Genomic DNA, 9,725 nt, shown 5'->3' on the forward strand with positions numbered 1-9,725 from the left:
ACCGCCCTCCCGTTTCCAAGGACCGCCCTCCCGTCTCCGAGGACCGCCCTCCCGTCTCCGAGGACCGCCCTCCCGTCTCCGAGGACCGCCCTCCCGTCTCCGAGGACCGCCCTCCCGTTTCCGAGGACCGCCGTCCAGTCTCCAAGGACCGCCCTCCCGACTCCAAGGACAGCCGTCCCGTCTCCAAGGACCGCCCTCCCGTCTCCAAGGACCGCCCTCCCGTCTCCAAGGACCGCCGTCCCGTCTCCAAGGACCGCCCTCCCGTCTCCAAGGACCGCCGTCCCGTCTCCAAGGACCGCCCTCCCGTCTCCAAGGACCGCCCTCCCATCTCCAAGGACCGCCGTCCCGTCTCCAAGGACCGCCCTCCCGTCTCCGCGCCCACGCTGCGTTCCACCGGCTTCAGACAGAAACACAGAGGGCAGCTGCTGTGTGTGCCCGCGGGGGCGTGGAAACTGGGCCCATCCGCGCTCCGGGCAGAACCCTCAGACCGCGGAGGGGGGCTCCTGCCCGCGCAGCAGCTATATGCACATTATCTTTGTCCTCGTTCACCTGTCTCCCGGATTGCACAACCCCAGCGCGGGGCGGGGGTGGGGGTGGGGGGGAGACACACACGTGATTTGCATGCCTCCCAGCCTGTGTGGAGCGTGTGAGCTGTGACTTCTGCAACGCAGAGGCCACCAGACCCCCATTCTTGCCTTCTGGGTCTTTGTCACCAAGCAGGGTGCAGGCAGACACACGGGCTTCCTGAGAGCCCCTGGTTCTCAGAAAAGGTTTCCGCCTCATGGTGACTCTTTTGCTGGGCTCCAGCGACCGGTGCCCAAATCGCAGCTGCAAAGCCTGCCCCCCCTCCCCGGGGTAAGGCAGGAAGCTGCTTGGCCGTCCGTCCTGGTGGATGCATGAATCAACAAGGGCAGGCCAGTCTGTGTGCAAGAAGAGCAAAGCAAGCCCCCTCCTCCACCCCACCTCCCCGGGGGGCCAGGGGCCTGCCCGGAAACGGGGCTTTGCAAACGGCACGTCCTGTTCCGTTCAAGCCTCTGTACCAGCACCGAAACAGAGCGCCAGCCCTGCTCAGGAGTTAGGGAGGTGTGCTTAACGGATTGGGGTGTGTGTGTGTGTGTCAAGGAGAGAGACGGGGGAGGGGGGAGGATGATAGAAGACAAAGAGAAAGGGACAGAGAAACACAGAGTGGGAAGGGACAGGGAGAGGAAGAGACAAAGAAATTGATACAAAGATACATAAGTAGATGAATTGAAAGAAAGACAGGCAGAAAAATGTGATAGATTAGATAGATAGATAGATGATAGATACATAGATAGATACATAGATGTAGATAGATGATAAATAGAGATAGATAAATGATAGATACATAGATACATAGATAGATAGATGTAGATAGATGATAAATAGGTAGATAGATGATACATAGATGATAAATAGATAGATAGATGATAGATAGATAGATAGATGTAGATAGATGATAGATAGGTAGAGAGATGTAAATAGATGACAGATAGATAGATAGATAGATAGATAGATAGATAGATATAGATACATGATAGATGATAGATAGATAGATGTAGATACATGATAGAGGTAGAGAGATGATAGGTAGGTAGAGAGATGTAAATAGATGATAGATAGATAGATAGATGTAGATACATGATAGATGATAGATAGATAGATAGATAGATAGATAGATAGATAGATAGATAGATGTAGAGAGATGATAGGTAGAGAGATGATAGATAGATAGATCATAGATACATAGATAGATAGATAGATAGATAGATAGATGATAGATAGATAGGTAGATAGATAGATAGATGATAGATAGATGACAGATAGAGAGATGATAGATAGATACTGAATAGATGTATAGATAATAGATAGATGATATATAACTGATAGAAGGTGGGATTAGATAGAAAAGAAATAGATAACAGATATAGTCAGATGTACGATGGATGAGTAGATAGACACAGAGATAGAGAGATAACACACACGCAGATGATAACAAGATAGATAAATGAACAGTAGATATAGTCAGGTGTCTAATGGACAGATGAATAGACAGACAGACAGAGAGATGGATACGGAGGTAGATGACAGACAGGTGATGGACAGATGACGTAGACAGATGCAGGCAAAAAATTAAGCACATTTGCCCCAAATGTTTTGTCCGCCACTGTCTCATGTCCCGGATCACCTCATTTAAGGCAGACCTCACCTGCTAACCGCAACCCATCTTCCCCAAGCCTCCTACTTAATAATGCCATGAAAGCCCTGGCCGGTTGGCTCAGTGGTAGACCATCAGCCTGGCGTGCAGGAGTCCCAGGTTCAATTCCCGGCCAGGGCACACAGGAGAAGCGCCCATCTGCTTCTCCACCCCTCCCCCTCTCCTTCCTCTCTGTCTCTCTCTTCCCCTCCCGCAGCCGAGGCTCCATTGGAGCAAAGATGGCCCGGGCGCTGGGGATGGCTCTGTGGCCTCTGCCTCAGGCGCTAGAATGGCTCTGGTCTCAACAGAGCAACGCCCCAGATGGGCAGAGCATCGCCCCCTGGTGGGCGTGCCGGGTGGATCCCGGTCGGGCGCATGCTGGAGTCTGTCTGACTGCCTCCCCGTTTCCAACTTCAGAAAAATACAAATAATAATAATAATAATAATAATAATACCATGAATTAACACGTTCAGTTTATCATTTTGTCCAGAGCGCAGTGTCATCCAACGCACGGGAGGGACACGGGGGACGTGACGTGGGGTTGGGGACAGGAGAAAGTCTCCCGAACGGGTCCGCTGACCTCTGTTCTCCACGCGAAACAGATCACCTGCCCCGCCGTGTGCGCACCCAGGCAGGACGGCTTGTGGGGGGGGGGGGACCAGCCTGGACCCCGGGGTTATCAAGACAAGAACTCCAGTCTCAGCTGTCTCTGGGGAGAGCTGGGTGACCTCAGACAGAGCTCCCCTTCTGTGAACGGAGTGTCCACCTTCAGAGACGGGGACTCGGTTTCCTGTGGCTCCTTGAGTACAATGGCCACAAGCTGGAGACTTAAAACCCGGGAAATCTGTTCTATCATAGTTCCGAGGGCCACAAACCTGAAATCAAGGTGTCAACACAGCTTAACTTTTCCATCTGTCTGTCTATCTGTCTATCATGTATCAATATTTCTATTGTATCTCTATATTTATACATATATAACATATACAGTGTGTCCATAAAGTCATGGTGCACTTTTGACCGGTCACAGGAAAGCAACACAAGACGATAGAAATGTGAAATCTGCACCAAATAAAAGGAAAACCCTCCCACTTTCTGGAGGATGATGTGGCAGCATGTGCGCATGCACAGATGATGATGTCACACCGTGTATACAGTGGAGCAGCCCACGGCCATGCCAGTCGGGATGTGGACGGTACAGAGGAAAGTTCAGTGTGTTCTGTGGCTCGCTCAGTTAGAATCCGTGACCAAAGTGCAATGTGAATATTGGGGCGTTTATAACGAAGCACCACCACATAGGAATAACATTACTCGGTGGGATAAGCCGTTGAAGGAAACCGGCAGTTTGGTGGAGAAACCCCGTTCTGGTAGGTTATCCATCAGTCAGTGATGAGTCTGTAGAGGCTACACGGGATAGCTACCTAAGGGGCCCTAAAAAATCTGTGCGTGAGCCCACATGGAACTGCACTGAATAGGTATGAAACTGGGAGAGTTTTCCTTTTATTTGGTGCAGATTTCACATTTCTATCATCTTTTGTTGCTTTCCTGTGACCGGTCAAAAGTGCACCATGACTTTATGGACACACTGTATATCTGCCTATTATTTACACCTCTATTATCTATCTGTATATTTATTTATTATCTATCGCTATGCATACTGATTACCTATATGCACACTGATTACCTAATATCTATCTCTCTATATATATATTATATATCATCTATCTCTTTTATCTGTCTATCTATCTATCTATCTATCTATCCATCCATCTATCCATCTATCTATCAAATCTTATCTTTTCTTTAGACTTCTTCATCTCCGCCTCCGTCCCCACGTGGCTTCTCCTCTGTGTCTGTGTCTCCTCCTCCGTCTCTTCTAAGGTCCCTGTCACTGCGATGAATGAAGGGTGTGAGAGGAGTCACCCTGGGTCAGAGACCCTGTTTCCAAATAAGATCTCATTCTGAGGTGCCGGGCGGACAGGAACTTTGAGGACATACGTTCCAACCTAAAACAGCAGCGCCAATTAACCCAAAAGACCCTCGGAAGGACCTAAACAGGATGATCAATGCCCTTTGGTGGTCCTTGACAACACAGAGTTCTTAACACATTGTTGACCATGACCACAACTTCAATAAAAGTCTGGGTTCTGGGCTATGGAGCCAGGTTGGACCCAGGTGAGGCTCGACCGTTCTAGCTCTGGAGTCGTGACCCCGAGGGGGGGGGGGTCAAGCCAGGACCAGAGTCCTCCCTGTGTCCTTCCACCCTTCACTCCTTGAAAACACTGCCCCGTGAAATCCACCCAGTGGTTTTTTTCAATTATACATGCAGTGGTTATGCAACTCAGCAATTCTACCCCTAGATATAGCCCTCAAAAGAAATGAAAACAGGCCCTGGCCAGTTGCCTCAGTGGTACAGCGTCGGCCTGGTGTGTAGAGGTCCCGGGTTCGATTCCCGGCCAGGGCACACAGGAGAAGCACCCATCTGCTTCTCCACCCCTCCCCCTCTCCTTCCTCTCTGTCTCTCTCTTCCCCTCCCGCAGCCGAGGCTCCACTGGAGCAAAGATGGCTCGGGCACTGGGGATGGCTCCTTGGCCTCTGCCCCAAGCGGTAGAGTGGCTCTAATCATGGCAGAGCGACGCCCCGGAGGAGCAGAGCATCGCCCCCTGGTGGGCAGAGCATCACCCCTGGTGGGTGTGCCGGGTGGATCCCGGTCAGGCGCATGGGGGAGTCTGTCTGACTGTCTCTCCCCGTTTCTAGCTTCAGAAAAATACACACACACAAAAAAAATGAAAACATATATCCACACAGAAGCATGGACATGTGAGTTCATAGCAAGAGTGCTTACAATCTCCAAATAGTGGGAACAACCCTGGTGTCCACCCACGGATGGATGCATAAACACAATGGGGTTCGTGTGCACAGTGGAATAGTACGCAGTCAGGAACAGGAGCGCCCCGCTGACTCAGGCTGCAACCCCGATGGACCTTGAACACATGATGTTCGGGGAGGGAGAAGCCGCATGCAAAAGACTACACAGTTTCTTATTCCATTTCCAAGAGGCAGCCAAACCCGCAGAGATAGAAGGTGGGGTAGCGTTTCCCAGGAGGGAGCGATCTGTTCCTGGGCGACTGGTTTAGGGCAACAGTGGGGGCTCCTGGGAGGGAGATTAAAAGGCTCTGGAACCAGACAGAGAACATGGCGGGGGGGGGACCCCACATTGCTCAATGTTGCGGGAATTGTATCTCCGTTTTGAACAGATAGATGCCTCGAACGGCGAGGAAACGCCTAAAAAGTCCTTGTCTGTTTCCCTTCTCTGTGTCTTAGCTGGGGGGGGGGGGGCTTCTGCCCGAGGCGTCCACCCCTTTGTTTTTGGGTGTCCACATCCCCTGGGTCACTAGAGTCCGCTGGCCACGTGGCCCATTCAGCGTGGGCAGGACCTGGGCCCGGAGGAAGGGGTGGACCTGTCATTGCTGCTCCCCCCAAGAATTCCATCCTGCCCACATCGGGAAGCCAGCACTGAGGGAATGCAGGTCCCCAGGGATTTCTCTTATTATAGTCCCTTCCTTTCTCTCCACAGGGTCACAGACAGCTGTGCTCCGGGTGTTAAGACCTCCGGAAGGGAGTTGGACACCTCGGGCCAAGTGTCCCTTGAGCCGGTCATCTGCACCTCTGACTCCTGATCGAGCACCGTAGCCAACGCTTTTCCCCAAAAGCGTTTTCTCCCGGAACTGCTCTGGGAAGACGGCCCTGACACACGGGGAAACTGAGGCACAGAGGGAGAGGTCCCCATTGGTCACACCTGTTCCTGAGAGGGTGTGAGCCATGGGCGTGAGGACAAGTCAACGGAAACAGAGAGAAGAGACAGAAGGTCTCAGCAGGGACCCCCCTGGCTGTCCTGGGGCTGGACAGAAGACCCCCCCACCCCGCCCGCAGGACCTCTCCCTCCAAGCTAGGTGCCGGGCGTGGACACTGCAGTCCTGACTTTAGAGCTGGACACCCAGGCGTGAGTGACACAGAGGACGCTGCCAGTGAGTGTGCAGCGAGTGGGTGAATGGACGGATGCATGCATGCATGCATGCATGCATGCATGGGCCAGTGCAGCAAACCAAGGGGGTCTATGCATTTGGGCCCCTCAAGGTCCCCCCTGCTGACCCCAGGCTGCAGCACCTGGATCCGCCCTCTCTTGAAGCTGTGTGGTCCATAGGACTGCCCATCACACAAAACTGGGCGCTGTGGCCCAATCCTGGTGACTCGCAGTGCTCCCTCTATCTATCTAGAGACAGTGATTGGTCCAAGGCGGCCATGTGACCCTGGGGAGCCAATGAGAACCTTCAGCAGCTGTCACTCAGGAATGCTGAGAAAGAGTGTCTTTCTCCACCCCCCCCCCCTGTAAAATTGAGAGGCCAGGCTGGACCCTGGGGACCCCCGTTCCCTCCACACGGACCAAATGACCATCCTCAAAAGACACTGAAGCCTGCCCAGGAGATACACTAGCAAATTGTGCAATTATTAATAAATAAAGCCCACGCTTTTCATTTAGATTCTTGCAACTGTATCATATGTAAGAGTATCACTTTTTCTACATTTTGGTCAAATAAATTTTTACATTAAAAAAAAAAAAAAAGACACTGAAGCCTGCCCAGGAGATACACTAGCAAATTGTGCAATTATTAATAAATAAAGCCAACACTTTTCATTTAGATTCTTGCAACTGTATCATATGTAAGAGTATCACTTTTTCTACATTTTGGTCAAATAAATTTTTACATTAAAAAAAAAAAAAAGACACTTAAGCCTGGAGCTGCAAGAGGAGGACAGGAGCCAGAAAGCAGGAGCTGACCAACCACTTCAGCTCCTGGATCAAGCCATGCCTGAAGCCGCCCCCGAGAGTCCCAATTATCCGTTTTGGCCATCTATCTGCACGGCTCCAGTTTCCCTGGCTCGCCTGCAGAAGCTGTTCTAACTCGCCTGCTAGGAGCTGGTGGGCCCATAGCCGGCAGACAGAACTCCAGATGTGGGGAAGAAGGGGGTCAATTCCAGAGGAGCCCACACCTCCTGCCTAGGCCAGCACACGGCCACTGCCTGGCGTCCACGTGCAGGGGGCAGGAAGCACCTCCCTCTCTGCTTCTGGCCCGTGGATCTTGGACACATTCTTAACGCACGCTGTTTCCTGGTTCAATGTCGTGAGATGTGCTACACGGAGGGGGGGGTGTTTTCTGCAGCCACCATCACCGGTGGCCCCCACCCCAGTCCTCTGCATCCTCAGATGTCCCACAAACACTTTGCAAGACTTTGGGGTGCCACGGGGGGTGGTTAAAGTAACCCGCCCTGAACATAAACCAAACTGAGCTGGGCCCTCCCCCCGCATGATTCAAATACAGACAAGTTTCTCGCCGGGGGGGGGGGGGGGACAGTGTCCTGTCCCCAACCCGCCACTGTGACTTACAACCGGGGTCTTCTGACGGAGCTGGCCCTGTGGGGCTGGTCCGAGCCGGCCGTGGGGAGCCTCACACCGGGTGCAGACGAGGTGGACTTCTTGGAGAAAGCTCTAGCTAGGAATGGGGGGCCGAGGCTCAGCTCCTCGGTCTCCTGAGGACTCTCTGTCTGTCCGCCTGCCCCCCACCCCGAGCGGACACACGGAAGACGCAGTCCCCAGTCCTCCAGGGACCCAGTGGGCTGCCTGTAACGGTCACCCGTCATCTGCAGATTTAATTAAACGCACAAAGGTTACGAAACCCCGAGCCACAATAGATGGAAAAGCTTCCTCTTTTTTTTTTTTTTTTTTTTTTCACGGCGGCAGGCCCCCCCCCCTGGGGGGTGCAGGAGGTCACCAGAGCCTGTTTTACATATGTTTTTAAAATACATTAAAAAAAATTCCATGTTATGATACAAATAAGTCTCACCTGGGGTGTATACAGGAATCCATTTCCTGAGGGTTCAGTTTACGGTGAGACCACTGTCGTGAATGTAAGCGTGGCTTTCTCTGATTATGTTTAATATTCTTTTATTCTTTTTTTTAAAATTTATTTTTATAATTCTACCTTCATATTAAGTGTGGAAAATCTTACGCATTACATTTTTTAATCGGAGTGCTCTTTCTTCTCAAGGAATGCAGCTGGGCTGGGATATATTTGCTGACTTTTTCCCCCCTCTGATGGGGTGAACTTCCTCGGCTGAAGCCCCTGACTGCTGGGAACTCAGAGTGGGGCTCTAATATTTGGGGACGGGGCTGTAAAGAGGGGATTCAGGTACAATGAGGTCACGAGGGAGGTGGCCCTGAGCCCACAGGACTGGGGTCCCTATAAGAAGAGGAGGTGAGGACACAGACACACACACAGAGGGACGGCCGTGTGAGGGCCCGGGGAGGAGACACAGACACACACAGAGGGACGGCCGTGTGAGGACCCGGGGAGGAGACACAGACACACACACAGAGGGACGGCCGTGTGAGGACCCGGGGAGGAGGAGACGGTTGTCTGCACGCCCAGGAGAGAGGCCTCAGGGGGACCCAGCCCTGCCTGCACCAGGGTCTCAGAGTCCAACCTCCAGGACTGGGGGACGATTGTCTGTGGTTGAACGTACCCGAATTGCGGCAGCTGCACCAAACCAACACCACAACGCTCACTCTCCAATTAAAAAGAATAATAATAATAATAATAATAGAAGAAAACTAACAATAAAAATCTTTGCTGACATCCATGCAAAGCCAAAGATAAGAAGCTCCTGACTTATCTTTATTTATTTTTTTTTAATTTTTTTTTAACTTTAGGGGAAAATGATTTCAAAAGAGTGTAGGAAAGACCTCGGACATTATTGCCCTTCTGCGTTGTAAAGCGGACGGCGGAGGTGGCATCGATCTGTCTTGTGCATAATGCACCCCCGATATAGAAATCCGCTCCCCTCCGCGGGCACCTGGCTTTGCCGGTAGGTAGGTGCTCATGACGGGACCTCACCAGCCTCCCTTCCCAGCCATCTCCTTTGTCACTGGCTTTTCTGCACGAGGACCCAGCTGGGAAGGAGGGTGGGTCACCTCCCTGCGTTCCGGAAGCATCGTGGACGAGTCTAGAACCTGGCTCTTCGTGGACGAGCGGATGCTGGAGCCGGCTGGCCCACGGCTTCCCTGGAGAATTTTTCACATGAGCGTTGGGGGGGAATGAAGCCTTGGAAAACTGAAGCCTCATGGTGGAGGCCCGGGGAGGGGGGGTGCTTGGGAAGGGCGGGGGGGGGGGGACTGGAGTTTAATACAATAGCCTGCTGCTTGTGCTGCATCCTATTTTTAAAGTGTGACGTTTCTGTTGCAAAGTGCAGAGAGGCGGAAATTCAACTTGGAGAGAAGGCTGGGGGGGAGAGGGCTGGTTTCCACGGCCCCCCGCTCGTGACCTATGAGCCCCCCATCCATCCAGAGAGGCGAAGACGCACACATGGATTCTGTGGGAGTCAGGAATCCACCCCCAGCCCCCCCCCACCCCCCTGAGCTCCCACCTGGGCACGAATCCAGATGTGGGCAGAACA

At 52.3% G+C, this 9,725-nt stretch overlaps 1 protein-coding gene across 2 annotated transcripts in view; it reads right to left on the minus strand.

Annotated features, from left to right (window-relative positions):
- The window catches only part of P2RY8 (P2Y receptor family member 8), a 44,816-nt gene that overhangs the window by 11,287 nt on the left and 23,804 nt on the right, over positions 1 to 9,725 (minus strand). The window contains exon 1 of one of the 2 annotated variants that reach the window (XM_066272090.1): positions 7,660 to 7,816. The exons of the other annotated variant lie outside the window; for it this stretch is intronic. The gene's annotated coding sequence lies outside the window, so the exon portion shown is untranslated. Of the gene's footprint in view, positions 1 to 7,659; positions 7,817 to 9,725 lie in introns of those variants that run through there. 2 annotated transcript variants of the gene reach the window in all.

The sequence above is a fragment of the Saccopteryx bilineata genome, chromosome 4 (assembly GCF_036850765.1).
Source record: "Saccopteryx bilineata isolate mSacBil1 chromosome 4, mSacBil1_pri_phased_curated, whole genome shotgun sequence".
NCBI classification, from domain to species: Eukaryota; Metazoa; Chordata; class Mammalia; order Chiroptera; family Emballonuridae; genus Saccopteryx; species Saccopteryx bilineata.